This window comes from Aedes albopictus, chromosome 3, assembly GCF_035046485.1.
Source record: "Aedes albopictus strain Foshan chromosome 3, AalbF5, whole genome shotgun sequence".
NCBI lineage: Eukaryota > Metazoa > Arthropoda > Insecta > Diptera > Culicidae > Aedes > Aedes albopictus.
Window position 1 is genome coordinate 404,230,584 of NC_085138.1, and position 22,316 is coordinate 404,252,899.

A 22,316-nucleotide genomic window follows, 5' to 3' on the forward strand; every position below is an offset into this window, starting at 1 on the left:
TCAAACTGGAGCCTCTCAAGTTAATGTCTGAGCTGCCCCAGATGATATAGTGAGCATAAGCATCACTGCCAACAATTAGCGGAAGGCCTTTTGAAGTGCAGTATGCGATGACTTGTTTGAAAGCATACGTAGGGGTTGGTTCATCATGCGGTAAATACACAGAACAATAGACGTATTTCCTGTTGAGGTTTTCAACAGATACATCAATTGTAATAGCACATACATCTCTGGTGGTTAGTTCAGAGATGAGTGTAGCAACTATTGCGTTGTTGACAAGCACACAGGCTCGAGGCATGACACGCGAGTTTGCCATTTCATGTTTACTGAAAGTGGCAAACACCGGGTTCACAAGGTTTCCTAGATAGAAATTTCCCTTACGAAAGTAAGGTTCTTGTACCAAGGCCACTTGGGCTGTACCATTTTGCATATGTCTGCAAAGATTGATCGTTGCTGTTCTTTTATGCTGAAGATTGATCTGAGCTATCCTAACCGTAGCCACTACCCAAACTAGGTAAGATTAAATTCTTCGCAACAACAGCACAACAAAGAACAGCAACAATAAAACCAAATCGGTATCGATTGGAAACCGCCAAAGGCGAGGATACACAGAATACACTGTGTAAATCGCATAATGCGAAACCATAAAGGTGAAAATTGAAACTAATTAACAACTTCTTCTTCAAGTGAGACTAAAGAAGGGCAGCTGATTGTCTCGGAGAAACACAAGGTCCACTGCACCATTGCTCCGGTTAGCGCAGTAAGGGCTACATACTGTTTAGGGCGCCCTGGTACTCCACAGGCTCCGTTAGCGGTTAGGTTTTTATTAGACCCCCCTAGCCATTCATTCCTAGGCACGGTAAGCATAAAGCCGCATCACACCATGAATTAGGGGTCACCTGTTGGTGGATTCTTACCACCGGAACAGGCGGTCCGTAGTGTTATTCTTAGCCAATTGAGACAATCGCTACCGACACTACACAGCTATCTAGGCTGATCGAGAAAAGAAGTTAATATTGATGATCAACTTCATACAGACTCGAACAGCCGCTGTTTGAGCCGCACCTCCTTGGTGAACAGACGCTGATGTAGCAAGAATACTCATGTAGGGTCCTCCTCTCGAAGTCATCCATAACAGGCGTACCGCGAAGGTAACGAAGAGAGAGAATGAGTTTTTAGTGGCTCGAACCCGAGGACCCACCTCTTGGGTGATGACCAGAGAGAAGTTGGACGCTTCTTGTCTTGTTGTCAACTCATTATTTCGCAGAAAAACTCATAGGTTTCAGATTAAATGTTCATGGCGCTGTTTGCCAAATAATTTTATTTTTGATCTGAATTATACAAAGTATGCACTCTTTTTTGTCCATTTCCTATGGAACGACCCACACATGGAGTCCAAAGGGGAAGTGTGGGCTGCCATTGCAGTGCACTACGTAGTAGGTACATGCAACGTTCCCTTTAGTTGTTCCCGTTGGCATCTCAATCATCGCCGACTTTCCAACCATCGTCGGCGACGTGATGTTGTTTTTTTATTTCTTCTCGCTCGCAAGATCGAACTCTTCGGACCGAAGGTTGGTCGAGACCAGGCGAAGGGTTGGTCCCTTATTGACTGAGATCAGGACATGTGTTGTGCTGCTTCCGATACGATGTTACTTTTGCTGGCTGCTCGTATCGTGCTCATATCGAGTACCTACCTAGCCACTAACCCATATTATACATTGTTTAGTTTTTCATATCATAAATACCCAAGCATCTTCCTGTTTACAATACACGAGTGGCATCATTTCTTGGGAAAGGAATACGGATGCAAGAGCTTATTGTGTATTCCTGTTTTTTTTTTCGATTCGATGCATGCATGCAAATGGACGAATATTTAGAAAAAAATGCTAGTGTCTCATTTTGTCTGATCATTAGTACTGATTGTAAGTTGTTCATTTTTTTGAAATTTTAAGAAATTTCATGCCATTTCCATAAATCGGACCTTCACTGTAATTGCATTTGATGGTCAAAGGCAACCCACAATTCAGATGGTCTTCATCTGGCAAGGTAAGACGTCCTACATACCGACCTTACCAATCTTACCGAGTTGAGTTGATTGATGCATAATAAAAGTGAAATATTGTGTATGGGGAAATGCACATTTCCATTCCATTATTGTGCTGGGTTACATCGGAACAACACACAATTGATGATAAGAAAGGATGTTGGATGAGAGTGGAGACTGGTAATCATGGTAACATCAAATTTCTGGTTATGCAATGTGTGTAACATGAGGATATGAAGTTATTCCGATTAGGCGATAAAGAAAAGTAAATTGCTTTTTATTGCTAGACAACGGTAATGGAACAATAAGTAATCGTCTTTATTATTGTGCATATAAAGAAGAAACAATAAATAAGAGGCTAAAATATTTCAATTTCAAGTAATGATCAGATTATTGCTGTTAAGCATTGGGTGATCTAATGGATGTCGTTACTGGTTCAATTTTTATGTTGAATTCCCGCCCGCCTTTTTCCAACTACTTTCTCTCTTTGTGTTATGCAACTTATGCATCTTCATTTAGTTGAAAAAGCTATTTCCCGTCCAGAAAACTTTACAGTTCAATATAGTCAATCTACCACCCTACCACCCTCCATATAGGTAATTCACGTACCAAAGTGAATCTCTGACAAACAGTCATGTCCAAAACAATCCGACATTCGCATATATTTCCATTGACTGATATGAGTGAAATCATATGTTTTTTTAAGTGCTCATAAGGACACGGTGGAACACTAGTGCTGTCATGGTAAAATCAAATTCCAGTGCTCCCAATACTGGTACACGACATTCTTACTGGAATTGTTTTTGTGAGTTTTGCAAGAATGTCTTTTAACATTTCTAGAAAATTCTCCATTACCTCCAGGAACACCTGCTGAAAATCTTTTCATTGTAGATTTATCAAAAAATTTCTGGAACATTTACAGAAAGAAGATAATCGCAGGATTTTCTTCAGAAATTTCTTCAAATATTCCTCCTATGATTTTTAAGGATTTCTTTAAAATTCCTTCAAGGATCGCTACATTAGATCATGCTTGTATTATTCATGTATATCATCAAACATTTCTGAAGGAATTCTTCCAGAAATATTGACAAAATTGTTTTCAGGAATTTTTTTTGCGATTTCTCTAAAAATTCTTCTAAAAATATCTCAGTAAATACTTCTAGGAAATGTTATAGGGCTTTCTCAAGGAGTTCCTCCAAACATTTCTACGAGAATTTATCTCACATTCCATCAGAAATTCCTTTCGAGTTTTCCTTTAGAAATATTGAAGTTTTCCCAGAAACTTTTTAAGAATTTTTGGCTTGAATTTCTGCAGAGGTTGTTTCTGGTATTACACCATTTTCGGGGGTTTTCTCGTACATTTATTTAGTAATTCCTCCAAAAAAATATTAAGATATTTTTCTGCAAGCTCCTCCAGGGCTCTCTCCAATAGTTGCTTAAGGTATTTCTCCTGACATTGTTTTAAATTTATTCAGACCTTCCTTCAGGACATCTTTCAGAATCCAAAGATTCTCTCTACAATTCCTACAGAAATTTCTCCAAAAACAATTCCTAAAAACTTTTCGAAGAATTTTTCAAGACATATTTGTAGAGGGCAATATTTCAAAGATTCTTAATTTTTTTGTTTATTTCTACAGTGGTTCACTAAAGAATTCCTCCAGGACTCTTTTTATTGCTTCTGCAGGATTTACTCTAGAAATTCTTGCAGGTAGTAGTAGTGCATTCCAATTTTCGGATTTTTTTTGTATAAATCTGGTGAAATTGTAACGTTGTGATATTTCGGCTACACAAGGTTGTCGGATCTTGTCGTAACCCAGCAGGTTTGAAAGAAAATTTAGAGAATAACCAATAGTTGGATGCATAGTAACTTAAAATGTCCCAACATTTTCAATATCGCTTACGTCATTGCATGCAGAATAACGGTAGTTTAGAGATATCTTCAGGAGTTCTCTGACGATTTTCTTCTCTGACAGATATCTCAGAAGTTTATTGAGGGATTATTACAAGAATTCTATCATTACTTTTGTCAGTTATTTCTGCAGAACTGATTTCAGGGATTTCTTCAGTAATTCCTCTACGGATTTTTCCAGGTATCGCTCAAAAAGATTCTCAAGCATTTTTTTTTCTGTTTGAATTACTTGCCGACCTTTTCTATAAGTCTCTCATGTTTTTTTTCCTGAGAATTATGGGAGTTTCTTCAGGTATTCTCCTGGGAATTCATTCAGAAACCGCTCAGAAGATAACTTAGGAAATTACTTTAAGATTCTTTGTCCTATTTTTTTTTTAAATTTCGTTGAGAAATTTCCAAAGTATTTCTAAAGTTGTTTAATGGATGTCTTGAGATAATCCTCCTGAATTAATGTTTTAAATTTCTTCGGTAAAGAATTCTCTTAGAAACCTTGTGAAAATATTCGAAGCAATCGCTGTAGGATATGTTAAGCAACTTTCAGAAACATATTTGATAAACTACAAAGAAAAACTTTTAAAGAAGTCTTTTTCCATATTTTCTGAAGTTTTTTTTTATATTTTTTTAATTTTCTTCTAATTATTTTTTTTATTCTTTAATCCTTAACCTCGAAACAGCCGCGAGTACTTTGGCTTCCCAAACTAACATAGTATTAAGGCAGTAATAAATTGTAAAATGTAAAATCAATATAAAAATACATGATTTCGTCTCAGTTGCGCCACATGGGCCAGCCTTCCAATTAAACGAATAAGTAAAAGAAAATTCTGAACAAGTTTCTAGAGATAACATTTTTTCCCTAAAGGTATTTCAGAAGCAATCCCAACACGCCTTTCCTAAAAAAAAACTCTGAAAACTTTTTGAAGAAATCTTTAGCATAAAATCCCTGTAGAAATGTTTGAAAATACATACTTTTGAATGAATCTCTCGAGGAATATCCAAAGAAATCCATGGCAAATTCTTGAAGGAAACCCAGGAGAAATTACTTTAGAACTTCTTGGAGAAATGCCTGGAGAATCTTTCGGCGAACATGTTAGAAAAAAATAGGAATTTATTGGAAAATTTATCAAAATTTTGCGTGGATTTTTGAAAATATTCTTGAAGAAGAGACGGGCTTGGTGGTCTAGTGGCTACCGCTTCTGATTTATATGCAGAAGGTCCTGGGTTCAATCCCTGGCCCGTCCCTTTCCTCCTACTTTGTATCTTTCTATATACTTTCTCTCTGCTCTCTTACATATACAACTCATGTATATAAACATGTTCATAGCCGTCGCTAGAACAGAAACGGGTTGAAAAAGCCGTTTCCCTTCTGTTGCGGCGGCAATTTGGTGTTTGGTGAAACTGGTAACGCTATGATCTAATAGGAATCAATTAAATGTACTGGGATCGCAAGAAGGTTTAGTAGTAAGATACACGTCGAGTTGGCGAGTTCGTTCCTCTACCGGTGAAAAATAGGAAACTATCATGTAAGTTAATTTTAGTGAAAATGTAATATAAAGTTAATTGAATGAATTATATTTCATATAGCATTGAAGCTACCGTAAAAAGTTGCTTTCGATATGTGTTTCGATCCGGAAAAACTCGCGCCAACAAACTTCAATGATGATATCTCATCAAAACAAAGAGGTCGGTATGGCTACCCGACTGGATATCCTCAAACAGCAGCTCGAAGAGTTGGAAACCCAGAAAGCGCTTTGGCGCAAACAGTGCGAGGATGAAGAACGGCGCATGGCACTGGATTTTGAGCGCGAGCTTGCGGAGATGGAGAAAAAGTTCTCTGATGCGATGGAGAAAATTGAATTGGATTTCGAAGCAAAGAAAGAGGCACTAATGTGTAAAAATAGTGGGAAAGGTGTCCGAGCACAATCGACAACAGCAAGGTCCGATTCGTGCAACGACCAAACCCAATTAAAGTTTGCTTGCGCCAATCCAATCACAATGACGACATCCCAACCAAATTTCGTTGCTCCGCGAACGCAACTTCCACAGCCGCTTTCAGCCGTATGTGGTGAAAACAATGGCATCCCGCACACGGTCCCCATCGTATCGACGACAAACCGAAACCATTCTAATCAGAATCAATCAACACGCAGTGTGCAGCTTGCTGCTGATACGGTAAAGATGGATATGAAACAATCAACGGTCAATGTGGCACAAGAATGTGCACTAGTGAAGAAGGCCCCCGTCGTCGTCGTCAGTGTTGAACGCAACGCTGTTTCTAGATGTGTTGTTTTCGACCCGGGTGGTGCTTTGTATAAGATCACCGCACCGATTGTATTGCACAGTGGTACAGAAAGGTGTTATCGAGGATATTAAATGCAACAATTAAACTGTACATATCAGGCCAAACATGTCTAAAGGTCCTATCTGCAGAAGAGAGGCTCTCTTTGGTTTCCCTCTCTTTATTTAATATCTCAGGTGTTTATTTGTATTATGATTCTCTCCTTGCATTGAACGATAGTCAAAACAATCGTCTTTTGATTTGTACTGCAAAAATAGTTGAAAAGTGTACCATTACATTGCAATAATTGAAAGAGAACGTGAACAAAGAGAGCCTCTCAAATGCAGATAGGACCTTTTGAAATGTTCGGCCTGATATATTCGACAAGTGATAAGTTAATTAGCTACCAGTCTCACGGGGGGGAGAATGTTGCGGCGGCAATTTGGTGTTTGGTGAAACTGGTAACGCTATGATCTAATAGGAATCAATTAAATGTACTGGGATCGCAAGAAGGTTTAGTAGTAAGATACACGTCGAGTTGGCGAGTTCGTTCCTCTACCGGTGAAAAATAGGAAACTATCATGTAAGTTAATTTTAGTGAAAATGTAATATAAAGTTAATTGAATGAATTATATTTCATATAGCATTGAAGCTACCGTAAAAAGTTGCTTTCGATATGTGTTTCGATCCGGAGAAAACTCGCGCCAACACCTTCCTTCCAAACTTTCATAGCACAGTGTCTCAATCCTATTAGAAAACGCCTACAAGTTATGCAATCAAGCGAACTGTGCCGCACATCTTCAAAATAATAAAAACACACAATTCTATCTCCTTCCCCTGGTATCCACGCACCAATGTGTGAACCTCCTGCCAACCAATTCCCACCAACACTCCAACATCCGCATGAATTTGTGCTGGCGCAGAGGTATATTCGGCCAGATGTGGATACAAACGATTGCAATCATCACTTCCTTACCCCTTCCCCACATTGACCTGCAACCTGACGTGGCAGGCGCCATTGTCGCCTAAAAATAGAAGATCACCAACGCTCACACACTGAAGATGTCTGCTAGTCCCCGGCAGTTATCTCATTGGTCCTTGTGTGAGTGTAGCTGGTCTGGCGATACTGGAGTAGCATCCACGGGCGGTCAATCAAGCTCAAGCTCAAGCTCAATTTTTGAAAATATTCTTGAAGAAATCCATGGCCAAATTTCAGAATTTCCTGAATACCTGAAGGAACGCTTAGATAAGGCCTGCAAAAATGAAAAAAAAAAACTCTTTAGATATTTCCATAGAATTAACTAGGACATATGTTTGAATAAATTTCTTAAGGAATCCGTGGAAAAGTTATAGGAGATATCCTCAGAAGAAATTCCAGAAAAATATCTAGGGGATTACATGGAGGAATATCAGAAGAAGATCCTGAGGATATGTGTGTATTAACCCCTGCTGGAATCTATGGAGGTAATACTGCCTGAATCCCTGAAGGAAATAACGCAAAAATCTCTGGAGGAAATCCTGCAGGTTTTTTCGGGATGGTTGCGTGAAGAAATTTCTAGACACGTTCATGTGGGAATTTTCAATGGAATCACTAGTGTAAGTCCTGAACAGATCTCTGGTGAACCTCATGAAAAATTACTCGAACAAATTTCTGGAGAATTTGAAGAATTTCTTAATATCTGGAAAAGTTTGTAAATAAATCACAGGAAGATTATTCTAAAGAATCTTTGAAAGAATCCTTGGCAGTATACATAAAGTGATTTCTGGTGAAGTTTTAAAAGAAACACATAGAAATCTATCTAAAAGAATTCTCGGCAAAAATTATGAAAGAATATCTGAAGAAACGCCTATAGAAATTCTTATAGAATTTATGAGCAAAAAAATTGCAGGAAAAGTTTATGTAAGAAACCTTGGTATATTTTATGATCGAGTTTTTTTCCTGGAGTCATTTCCAAAGGAAACCATGAATTAATTTTGGAAGAAATCCATAGACGATCTCATAGAGATGTTTTGCACATATTTATGAAGAAATTTCATAAGGAGTTTCAATATGAACTCCCAGGGAAATTTCATAAAAAAATTTCGCGGATATCGCAGAAAGCATATTTGAAAGAATCCGAGGATGATTTCTTGAAAGGCTTCATGTACGCAATCCCCAAAAAATCTGTAGAGGATGTTTTAAGTAAATCCAGAAAAACTTTTCCAGGGGAAATTTTTGGTGAAGTTTCTAGAGAATCATCCAACAAAAAAAAATCTGAGGATATTCTGAAGTGATCAATGGAAGATGTTCCAAAGAACTGTCTAAAGAAATCCGTGAACGACTTTCCGAAAGGAATTCCAGGAGGATTTTCTAAAGGAATCCATGAGAAAATATCAAAAGGAGTCCAGAAAAGATTTCATAAAAGGTTCTTAAATTGATTATTAGGGTAATCTCTAGAAAATTTTAAAGGCAATGCTTAAGGAAACTTTGCATTTTCTAGAAGAATTAACTAAAGAATTCCTGAAGGATTTCTAGGAGAAAACTCAGAAGGAATTCATGGCAGAATTTCTTAAAAATTTCCTGAAAGATTTTCTATTGGAATCGCTGGAGCAATTTTTGTAGAAAAACGTGGAGGATTTGATATTGATTTTCTCAAAATATCCATAAAAAACTTAAGAAATCATACAGAAAAACTTGTAATTAGAAGGCACAGAATGTTGCTAATTGACAAATTTAGAGATGAATTTGTGAAAAAAAATCGCATTCTGGTGGGATTCGAACCCACGACTCCGTATTCGCTGGACCGGTGCTTTAACCAACTAAGCCACAGAGCAGGCAATGGTTCTATGGAATAGAAAACAATTTGCCCTCACTTGTAGTCCCAGAGAACCAATTTACACGTATAATGCAGTTTATGTTCATGTTATACGTACTTTTATGCGTTAAAGTTACATCACATAAGATGCAGTAATGTGCCTTATGCGTACAAAAGTGAAGGCGCTATACGTACATTGACGGAACAACAATAACGTTATATGACTTATGCGATGCACCGTGAGCACTATTGCGACGTAATTCCGCATCTTATGCGACTTAATAATATTCAAAAAAAAAACAATTCTTGTCTGATCGATATCGAACTTTGGATTGTTGAGCCACACTTTATACTTTACACCAAACGCTACTTATGAAACAAGCAGAATAATTATCATGATATTCTAACTCACCTCAGTGTTTGTTGGAATGCACTTGAATCACCTGCACTATGCGTGTTTGGCAGAATATCTGGAGTTAAAAACGACAAAGCACCATTTCTCGCACAGTTTCCCTCTCTGGCTAGCACCTCCCATTGTTGATTATCAATCCAACAAAACAAATAATGATGACTTTGTAACCATAATTACAGCTGTTCACTTTTTTTTAGCTTTTTGGCACTGCATCCACAGTTCAACAGCAACTCTTTCATTGTTATCACATACAAAATCGCATTATGTCAACATAAACGCTTCTAGCTTAAGCGAGTTTGTTTGCACGCTTTAACGAGTTTATTTATACTGTTATGCCATTTTATCTGTACACCAATGCGACAGACACAACAAGAAAAGTACCAAGCGAAGTCGTTTAATCATCGCAGTACGCAATAATGCGAATTCATTTGACGCTTTGCGAGTTAACTCGAACGCTTTTGTGACTAAGTAAAGTTCATCGTAACAAAACATCAGAATATCATCCACTACGATGTACTCATACCAAATAAAAGATGATTTGTATTTTTATATGACTTTACCTGATACGTCGTAATAAGTTCAAAAATAACATCATATGCGATGAATATTGTCCGTCCGCTGTACATATTTGCGATAGTGACTTAAAATAGTACTGTATACGATGTACAGCGGGCAATCTTATGCGACTCCTGGTTGTCTGGGGTTAGAGGGAACAAACGCGGGTGTATTGTGGATTGGTATCTAAGCCGAAGAGGTGGTTTGTTGAAAAAAAGGAGTATTCATGGTGTAGACTTGGATTCAGTTGAGCCTAGGCCCAGCCCTAGACTGGTTTATCTCTTTAATAAATGAGACTTTTTACACGTTTATAAGCCCAAAAAATTACAATATTCACAAACTAAATTTTGCTGAAATTTGTAAGGGTGCCAAACTCGTACTTAAGGCGAAACTGGAAGCATTTCCTCATTTTTTGGTTTTTGATTTTTTATTAAATAACGAAGCAATATTTTCAAAATCGGTTTTCGTGCACATGTAGAGTATGGATCAGGGTATCTCCTGATTTTTTTACGCGGTAGAAAATGTTTTTCGTTTTTGCAGAAACCATTTTTGAACAAAATTTCACTAAAAAATGGTTTCTGCAAAAATGAAAAGCAATTTCAACCGCGTAAAAAATTCAGGAGATACCCTGATCCATACTCTACATGTGCACGAAAACCGATTTTGAAAATATTGCTTCGTTATTTAACAAAAAATCAAAAACCAAAAATATGAGAAAATGCTTCCAGTTTCGCCTTAAGGGAAGGTATTGGGGGTTGAACCCTTCCTATTACCCAAGTTCCATACAGGGTGCGTGCGATATTTTTGCACTAAATCATATCGCAATCATAAAACACGTTCAAAAAATAATTCGACAAAACAACAAATAGTAGAACCCGAAATGTTATTGGGCGCGCTAGTGTAAAACATAGGATATGAAAATATTTTCTCATACCACCACGTTTTTGATTATTAATGGTTTTATTTTTTCACAGTTCACTAGAAATATGAAATATACATTTGATGATGTGGGATTTATATTTTTATTGCAACCCTTTGATGAAATATTCCTGTTTGAAGGTTAGTGCAAAATTACCGCACGCACCCTGTGTAGTAGGCGCCGCTCCACCTTATACAGAAAAATACGAAAATCTCCTCCCTTGCCGCCTTTTCTGGAGAAAGTGTTTTCTTGTATGAAAATAAAAAAAAAGTCTTCAGGTTCCATCCTATTCCAAAACAGACGATTTTAGGGTATGTGTGCCATCATTAATCTCATGCTCCCATTTTTATCCTATTCGAAAGCAAGCGACTGCGGCATCAATGACTCCGTTCTTTTTGTTTTCATGGATGCTCATCTAACAAAAAACACAAAAATAAGAAACAAAACAAACAGCGCTTCAATCCTTTGTTTTTTTTTTATCTGTATTAACGAGATTTTTAGCCTTTGGGCTAGTTCATCTCGGAAACCTTTGTTTTTCGTGGGATGAAAATGGGAGCCACATGCCTAATAAGGGAACTAATACCCTAGTACCGATAGATTCCGTTCTTTTTGTTATAATGCATGCTCAATCCTATTGGCTTTGTTTTCGATAGGATGAGAATGGGTGCACTTCGCTTAAGCTGGGTTCCGTTCCCCTAGGTTGTTTATCTTAAACATATTTACGTTGGCGCTCATTCTGGAGTTGTTTTGACGTAGGACTACGTCTCTCTTTTCTATACCGGGTGTCATTCTAAATTTTCAGAAATCGGCCGCGTTACGTTTAATGTGGAGATTTTGAGCCTTAATAACTCAGCCATTTCTTGATGAATTTTCAAAATTTTGGCACCAATCGATTGCAAATCTTTACACCAATTATGTCCAATAATAACATTTACTGATTTTCAATAACAAACTATTGAAAAATTGGGAAAAGTGAACCCATGTTTATTCCAGCCAATCACGATCGAGCACATTTTCGATGCTCCCGTCGAATATAAAAGCTACTGCTTCTTCGCATCTTGCCTCATTTGTCATTGTGGTCTCGAGGTGGACGCATCGAACGAGAGCTGCCCATTTCTTCGATTGCGTTTTCGCTCATTCTTCTTTTACGGCCGTGTCGGCTCGGCGTTAGTGGTTGTCGACAAACTGCTGCGCATTCGCCTTATAACCGTCTAACGCGGCAGACCAAGGAAGGAAAACTTTTCATCGATTGCTCGGCGGTGGTGGCAGAGACAGCAGCAAAATCCACCAAAAAAAGATCCACCACAACGAATTTGCGAGTTGTGTCGCTTTTCCTCAGGGCTCGGTCGGACCTTTCACGGATTGATTGACGGCGGCGCATTGCTGATAGCATCAGGAAGAACATCCAGGTCAGCAAGCGGCGGGCCAATTCTCAGTGGCGTCCAGCATTCAGCGCGAACAAAATCAATGCACATTGGGTGGCATGACGAATTGATTTCAATTTCTTCCTAAAACCGTCCAAAATTCAAACGGTTCTTCTCAGAACCATCGAAAATGCTTCCAAGAGAGTCAATTGGAGAAATTTCCTGCATCGACCGAGAAAGTGTAGTGAAACCAAATCGTGAAAGATTGAATTCTTGGTGGTGGCTCAGCAACAGTGAAGGCGATCACTAATCTCATCCACGGCAGCAAGCGGCGGGCGAATTTTCGACGGCGTTCAGCATTCAACACGGGGAAATCTAACACGCATTGCGTGGCATGATAAATTCATGTCAATTTCCTGTCTGAAATCGTCCAATATTCAAACGGTTCTTTTCAGGACCATAGCAAATTATTCCTCAAGAGTTGTGAATCAGATAATCATTTCATTCCATCGCTTGGTAAAAGTGTGGTGTAACCGAAAAGTGAAAAATTGTATGCTTGATTGTTTGGTGGCCCCGCAGCAATAATGATGCCGGCCACTAATGATTCCACCAGGAATTTAGTAACGCTTTATCCTATCCAGACCATTTTTCGTGAAACATTGTTTAATTAAACCATTTTTCGAATTGAAATGATCTAAATCTTCCAATATTTTGGTTACTTTATTCGTTAAATGAAAGTTTTCTCATTTCTCGGTTGATTGATCGTTTGAAGTGTACGGAGCATACGGGGCGGGACATGCAATCGAAATAAACTGTCAAGCCAGCCGAATGGGAGGAGCTTCATCTGCCAATCTAGGGGCATAAAAGCTGTTCCCTCTGATTTCTTTCGTCATTTTCATTGGATCAGTCAGGGAGGGTGGAGGTGGATCACGTCCACGGCTGCGCAGCAGCACGTCAACTGCGACGAGTGATAGCACCAGGAATCTCATCCACTGATCACGGCTGCGGTGGGCCCGGTAATGGAAGTTACCTCCGCAGCTGGGTAGCTGCTATCTATCTCGCCTATCTATCTGATAGAACCAGGAATCTCATTCAGGGCAGCAGGCGGCGGCAGTTTTCGATGGCTTCCTGCATTCAGTGCGGATAATTTTCAATTGTCTTTCTAAAATCAACCGTTATTTGAACGGACCTTTTCAGGACCAGAGAAAATTATTCCTTAAGAGTTATGAATCGGATAATTTTCGGATATATTTCAAATATCGGTTAAAGTGAAGTGCATTCGAAAAGTGAATGGTTGAATGCTTGGTGGCTCAGTAACAGCAAAATCGATCACTAATCTTTCTACCCGAAATTTAGCAACGCGTTATCTTATTCGGACAATTGTACCTGAAACATTGTTTCATTCTAATATTTATCGAACTAAAATAATCTTAACTATTCAATACTTCAATTAGTTTATCCGTCCGATTAGAAATTGTCTCAAAGAACGGTTGATTAGTCGTTTGAAGCGTCTGACACAATGTGGGCGGGTCATGCAAACGGAATAAACTGGGAAGCCCACCGAATGGGAGGAGCTTCATCTGCTAATCTAGGGACATAAAAGCTGTTTCCTCTGCTATCTTTCGTCATTTTCCTTGGATCAGTCAAGGAGAAGGGAGATGACACCTCCCAGCTAGGCAGCAGCACACAAACTCAGCGATGACTCTCGGCTATCGTGGTGGCAGCACCAGGAATCTCATCCACGACAGCAAACGGCCGCATTCAGTATGGGTAAAATCGCATTGCGTGATGAATTCATGCAATTAATTGTCTTTCCAAAATCTTCCGTTTTATAAACGGTCTTTTCCAGGATCAGCGAAAATGATTCCTCTAGAGTTATGATTCGGATAATTAAAAGCGACAGACTGAAAGCTTGGTAGTTCAGCAATAGAGAAGTGGCTACTAATATGTTCTTCCTGGATGAAAACAACGTATTGTCGAAAGAGTTTCACGTTAAACTTTCGTTGAAAAGATCTATCTAACGCCGTTCAATTATCTAATAATTTTATCCGCTCGATGAAAATTCTCTCATAGAACAGTAATTTAACCATTTCTCTTCAAAACGAAATAACTCTTGAACTAGTCAACATCTTTCCAAGTAACCGAACCAACTGAATAACAGCTTCTTGAGCTAAAGTTAGCTTAAGAGTGATTTGTTTTACTCTTATACAGCAAAAATGTGTTTTGGGTTATGAATGCGTTCAGCGAAAGCGATCACACAACAACTTGACTAACACATCAGTCCACCATTTGTATTATTATAACAAAAAACATTGTATTATGGAAATATAAAAGTCGGAACCTCGTTCCAGCCTTTGTTCTACGTCAACATTGCGGTTATGTCTCAGACATTACCCACTCCTAGTTTTTTTTTTCTCCCCGCGATTTCGGTTCCCCGCGACCTCTCCCCGGCGCTTGCCTGTTTGCTACGCTTGGCAAAAGGCAAAAACTAGGGGTGGGTAATGTCTGAGACATAACCGCAATGTTGACGTAGGACAAAGGCTGGAATGAGGTTCCGACTTTTTTATATTAAAATGGGCCCTTTAATTTGAAGTCTTAAATCAGCTGATTTTTCGTGTCATTGCTGTCCGACCTTCGTAAATAAATGCATAACGGATTTATCACATAACGTCGGTTTCCTGCAATAGGGGCACAACTCAAAATATGTCATTTTTGAGATTTTGATGGCAAATTCTATTCTATTCTATTCTATTCTATTCTAGCACTTGCACAGCCAGTATTGAAAAGCATCCTGGAAATACCAAAATTTCTTCCGGTATTTTCTTGTCAGCATTAATATTTGTAGCATATCAGCGATATGACACACATATTAAAATGGCCAGGCCCACTGTGCAGGCTAATTGGTTTTGAGGAAATTCAAAAAAATACGGCAATCAGATTATCCACGTATGAATAGTATGATTAACGTAATGTTTCGAATTTGATAAAGGAAGAAACGGGGACAACCGTACCAACCGTTTCATTTTAAGGGAATGGATTGTGTACACAGAATCGTTGGAAGTGGCGTCGCTAAGAAGGTTAATGCACACTCCTTTCTGGCTGGTGGTTCTTCTCCTGGGATGGGATACAGGTATTTTGGCCATATATCCTGGCTATAAAGCCTAGGCTAGAGCGCCTTTGCTCGCTCTCTGAAACGAGATTGAAAAGAAAAACCTACACACGCACTATACGAAAATTTGAACATTTTTAACGGTATGACCTCTACATAGGATAGCTGCAGTGTCGTTAGATTCGATCAACGATAACAAAATGATTTAAATTGGAAACAATGCAAAACAATTTGAGTTGTATGAAATTGGATTGAATGCTTGATGTTGTAACTATTTAATTTAGTTATCAAACATATTCTGTCACTGTTAAGCTGTATATTGACTAAAAGACAACATGACGTACCGTAGAATCAACAGTTCAAGGTTTCAGTAATACGATATTCAAGACTAAAGCTGAATATATAATGTTTCAATTGGAACACACTCACCGGATTTATCAGCTACCGAAACCTCGAACCGCTTCAAACAAGCTGTCATGTATAATGTTTGAATCGCGATCAGTTCTTCCACCTCATCCATTTGAATGTCCTGATTCCTTCGGTCCTGGTCTTTGAGATTTTGATGGCAAATGATGAAAAACTATGTAAAATTTCTTCTCACAAAGACCCGTTCCAAAATTCGAAGAGAAACGCGAGATTTGGGCATTTTCACCAATTTTCCGCAGTAAGGGCACAACTCAAAATCAGTCAATTTTTTCAATAGTCGTTGAAAAATAGTTGTCAAAAATTCATGAAACAAATAGTCCTTCAGCCCCTTTCAATGATACAACAATCAAAATTTGTTTACATTTGTCAAATGATGAGAGAAATAAGTGAATTTGCAGGAGGTGCTTCATGATTGCCAATTTTTAAACGCTTATTCTGAAAATTCACATTTTTTGAGTTGTACCCCTATTGCAGGAAACCGACGATAAAAGGCCTACACAATGTATGCTGGCAAAATTCAAATCGGCGGAGTGATGTGTTGATTAAAGTTGTTACCTATGTGATCCATTTCACTGAACGCATTCATAAGATGTTAATTAGTTAAACCTCGCGCGGTTGGCCATCACTTGAGGGTTGAGTATATTTTATTTTGAAGATAAATGTTCAACCGTTGTTTGAAAGAATTTTCGTCGAAAGGAAAGAATGATTATAATATTGAAAGGCGTTAACGTTGAACTTTTCGTCATTGAAATCATCGTCATCATCAAACATTTGAAAGCAGTTTTTTCGTTCAAAACAAAAGTTCTTGCTATGAAAATATATTCACTGTACTCCACATGAGGAATATAATACAGTGAATATATTTTCATGATCCTTGTCTTGATTTGCAGCGAGAAAACTGCTTTTTATTTTCCGAAAAATGATGACGAATGCTTGAGCCTTAAGCCATAGCTTCCCAAACATCATATTGCGGTCGCAACAATCATTAAAATAACTAAAATTGCCGCTATGAAATGAACAGATGGAGCCACCGTAGCCATGTGTATTTGACACAACTCAATTGCTGTTAACGAAATTTTAGATAATTTTGATTGCAGTTTCATGAAATATTCTAGATTCAACAATACGTTGTATAGTTACGCGAACAACAATTAGAGGCCGGCTATACTGTTGCTAAGTTTTCAGTCTGTCGCTTTTAATTATCCGATTCATAACTCTGGAGGAATAATTTTCACTGGTCCTGAAAAGGACCTTTTAAATAACAGGAGATTTCGGCAAGACAATTGAAAATTATCCGCACTGAATGCTGGCAGCCATCGAAAACTGCCATCGCTTACTGCCGTGGATGAGATTCCTGGTTCTATCAGCTAAATAGCCGAGAGTCATCGCAGGATTGGTGCGCAGCTGCGGAGGTGACATCAATTCCCTTTGACTGATTCAACGAAAATGACGGAAGAAAACAGAGGTCACTGCTTTTATTCCCCTTGATTAGTAGATTATGCTCCTCCCATTTGGCTGGCTTTCCAGTTTATTTCGTTTGCATGACCCGCCCCGAATGCTCCAGACGCATCAAGCAACTAACCAACCGAGAAATGAGCAAACCACCAGCGGGTAACCAAACGATCAACTTTTAAGCGCAAACCGACATTCGGTTCTTCAGATTTGTGCTCTAGAAAATTCTAGGTGTGGCTTCGTCATATATTCACCTTCGAACATTTTCGAAAAATGTTTAAACTTAATTTTAATTAAACAATGTTTCACGCAAAATAGTTCGGATAGAATAATGCGTTGTTAAATTCCGGGTGGAGCCATTAGGTCATTAGTGACCGGCTTCATCATTATTGCTGGGCCACCAAGTATTCAATCTTTCACTTCTCAATTGCACCACACTTTTCTCGTTCGATGGAATGAAATTAGCTGATTCACAAACTCTTAAGGAATAATTAACGGTGGTCCTGAACAAGACCGTTTGATTAATTGACGATTTTAGGAACGAAATGACATGAATTCACCATGTCACGCAATGCGTGTTGGTTTTCTCCGTGCTGAATGATAAACGCCACCGAAAACTGGACCGCCGTGGATTACAATAATGACCAGTTTCACTATTGCTGGCAACGATGCTCTGTCTTTTGCTTTTGACGTTGAATAACGTCCTTCGGCAACATATAGGGGTGTAACTTCAGAAAAACCAAAAATCGGCCGCGTCACGAAAAGTGGTCAGCTTTTGAACGCTAATAACTTAGTCATTTATGAACGAATTTTAAAAATTTTAGCACCGATCAGACGCAAATATTTCCAGCAATTATGTCAATTAATAACAACTATTGATTTTCAACAGCGAACTATTGAAAATTTAGGAAAAGTGAACCCATGTTTTATTCAGCCAATCACGTTCGAGCGCAGCTTTGGACTTTTCCGTCGAGCGCCTGGCAGTATAAAAGCTATTTCTTCTTCCCCTCTTCCTTCATTCTTCATCAACACCTCGAGGGGAACGCATCGGCAGAAGAGAGCTGTGCAGTTTGCTCCGGTTGCGTTTTCCTTTAGTGTTCTTTGGCAAGCCGAGCGCGGTGGTCGGTGGCTCTTCGCGTGCGGCAGCTCGTTCGTCAGAGACGGAGGAGCACAGCTCGCTTTGCATTTTCGCTCAGCATTGTCTTCTCACAGCACATTCTCACGCTGTCGACCGCGGTGGACGGTCGGACGCGGGACGGGACGCACCGACGACAACCGAGCAGCAGCGGCGGTGGTGGAATAATTTATCATTTCCCCAGTTCGGAAGCGGATGGGCGCCGTCGACACGGCAGTAACGCGGTTTGGTTTTGTGAAATCAAAATTCTCAGATCAAAATTAAACAGCCATTATTAGGGCTACAATTTTAAATTCCACGTAAGGGTTGACTCGAATTCCTGCAAACATTTTGAAACCTACTTCGAGAGCACCGCCAGCAACCTAGAAGTAGCCGTGGCGGTGGCTCATTCGCATTTTCCCAGTGCGGTAGCGGATGGGCATGGCAACAACTGGGAATATTTTAACCGCTTGATGTAGAATCTATTCTAAATTCAAGATACGGTAACAAAAGCCTAAACTTATGCGCGCATCATAAATCTGTTTGAAATTTCTACAACTTTGACAAATAGCAGGTTTACTGGAAATGAAAACTGTTAACCAGCGTTGCCAAATTTCAATAAGAATTTTAGAATTTCAAATATCTGTGATCTTTAGAAATTTTGGTCGAAAATACATGACTTTTGTACTATATACTGTCATTCTTTACTAAACATTATAATATTGGTTAATGCTAAGCCTACCTACTGATTCGGCAATGGCTAATAATAATCATTTTAGTATATTTCAATACTCCGCTATAATAAATTAATGCAGATAAATTTGTATGGCATTGCTGAATTTTACTCCCCTCACATCTAACCAATCACGTTCGAGAGGGGAAGCCAGGCGATTGTGCCGTATAAAAGCTAACTGCTTCTTCTCATCTTCTTTATTCTTTCGTGACCCCTCGAGGGGATCGCATCGAAGGAGAGCTAGCCAGTTTCTCCGTTTGCGTTTTCCATCAGTATGCTTTGGCAAGCCGAGCGCGGTGGTTGTCGGCTGTTACGCCCTCCTTTGTATCGTTGTACACGGCGCCAGTGGAGCAATCAGCCAGTTCAAACTGGTGCGCGGCAACAACGAGGGCTTTCTTTTGCAAAACCCCCATCAGAATCAACGCCACCGATGCCGTTCTGGATTTGGTTGGCATAGCTATCGATTTTCACCTCATGCAACAATTGAACGATTATTGTACAACAAATAAAATTAAACAGCCTTTCTAAGGGCTTCAAAAATGTTCCTCACAAGAGTGAATCGAATAATTTTCTTAGGCGACGCGTCGGGTCACAAATATGTCAAAACCGACTAAATCTTAAAACCGTGGCATAAACTTTGCAAGCGGAATAGTGGAAATATATTAGATTGTTGTAGCATCCTTTATATTTCCCAGCCAAATTTTAATGTGTGTTGTGTCCGCAAAAATTAAACATTTCTATGCCCATTTTTGCCACACAATCTAGACGAAAACTGTATGATATCTAGAAATTCTTAGTTATATATTGGGTTTCTCATGAATGTTTAGACTACTGTGATAATTAGAGAATCTACCGAATCATCATTTCCCAGCGATATTTTACACTAATCAAACTTATTTTGTTTACCTGTTGTGTATCCGACGCCCCTGTCATGCACTCCACCGAAATTGTATACACTAGCCGCTGCGAAGTCGTGTGCGAAATTCGACTGTGATAATAATAAATTCGGGCCGAGTCTAAATGGGTGCAAATGTCGCAATAATTACATATTGGTAATTCCAGTCCACCAATTAGCAAAAGCTTAATGATTTGCATTTTTGAATGATCTGTTGGATTGCATCTTTTTAAACTCTTATAAAATGAACGGTTACCAAGACAATTCTGTTATAGGTTAAGATTTTTAAATGGTTTTGAAAAATTCGTTTATGGAAACATTTTAAAACCAACTACTACGCTGAACAAGTCTTGTCGCGTCCATTCTAAATTTCTATGTATAAACCTGCAAAAGCAGAGAAAATGTGCGAGAGGATTTGAAATCTGCATCAATTTTCTTCGCAAAATAATTACCTGTTAGCATCCAAAGAAATTCAAAGGTCTAGCAAACTACAGTTGGCCCGCTGAAATTATTTTGCAAATTGACTCACTGTATTTCGAGAGCAACAACATAGTTTAATGAAAGAGAAACTAGTTATGACTACCAGTACCTGGGCTGCTCATAAATGGTGAACCAAGAAAACCTAGTGCTGGGCTAGTACACAGGTTTAAATAGTTCTGACGTTCGATTTGAATAGGTCGTATCTGTATAGGAATCCCAGCAAATTTACGACCTATTCAAATTGAACGGCAAAGTTCATAAGGAATGAATCGGATCGAAAATAATGATAAATTAAACTCCCCTATCAATTGCCGTCTACAATCAAACTAAACCAAACCAAAATTTTACATCACAGGCTTTATCAATATTAAAACAGCATTCAATAATCGAAACTAATGCATAAACGGACGTTATTCAACGTCAGACTTGCGGTCGTGTCTAGTATATAACCCCTCCAACTTTTTGGTTGCACTACATCTCGATCGATGTTGGAAATTATCCAATTAACTCTTGAGGAATCATTTTCGATGGTCCTGAAAAGGACCGGTTTAAATAATGGACGATTTTGATGCATTCACCATGGCATGCAATGCATGTTGGTTTTCGCTGCGGAGTGCGGAGAATGCTGGACGCCGTCGAAAATTGGCCCACCGCCGCTGCCATGGATGCGATTCCAAGTGCTATCATCAGCACGATATCCGAGAGTAGTCGCTGGGTTGTTGTGCTGCTGCCTTGCTGGAGGTGACATCCACCTCCAACCTCCTTGACTGATCCAACGAAAATGACGAAAGAAAACAGAAAACACTGCTTTTATACCCCTAGATTGGCAGATGAAGCTCCTCCCATTCGGCTGGTTTTTCAGTTAATTTCGTTTGCATGACCCGCCCCTTATGCTCCAGACGCATCAAACGATTAATCAACCGAGAAATGAGAAAATTTCCATTGAACGGATAATGTAACCAAAATATTAGATGATTTAGATCATTTTAATTTGGAAAATGTTAGAATTGAAACATTTTTCACGCAAAATGGCCCGGATATGATAATGCGTTGCCAAAGTCCGGGTGGAACAATTAGACGTCATAATTGTTGCTGGCTGAGTCACCAAGCATTCAAAATCATTCACTTTTCGGTTGTATTACACTTTTCCTGTTCGTTGGAATGGAATTATCCGATTCACAGCTCTTGAAAAATCATTTTCGATTGTCCTTAAAAGGACCGTTTGGATAATGAATAATTTTAGGAAGAAAATTAAATGAATTCACTATGCCACTATGCGTGTTTGTTTTCTCCGCACTAAATGCTGAACGCCACCGAAAACTGGCCCGCCGCTTGCTGCCGTGCATGCGATTAATGACCGGCTTTGCTTTTGCTGAGAAACGCCGCTCTGTCCTTGCTTTGCACTACACCTTTCTCGATCGAGGGTGGAAATTAATCCAATTAACTCTTGAGAAATCTTTTTCGATGGTCCTGAAAAGAACCGTTTGAATAATGGACGATTTTGATGAATTTACAATGCCACGCAATTCGTGTTGGTTTTCTCCGCGCTCAACGCTAGACGCAATCGAAAACTGGCCCGCCGCTTCCTGTTGTGAATGAGATTCCTGGTGCTATCAGTACGATAGCCAAGTGTCGTCGCTGAGTCGATGTGCCGCTGCCCAGCTCGAGGTGTCACCTCGACGGTGGTCGAAATGGAACTGACGATCAGCTCTCGCATGATCGCATTCCTTCCTGCATCGTAGTTGCCCCCACGATGCGCACCAATCAGAGAGCGTTGGTAGACTGAACGAGAAAATTTGTCCGCTACCCATATTTATAGATTTCAGCGATTTCAATG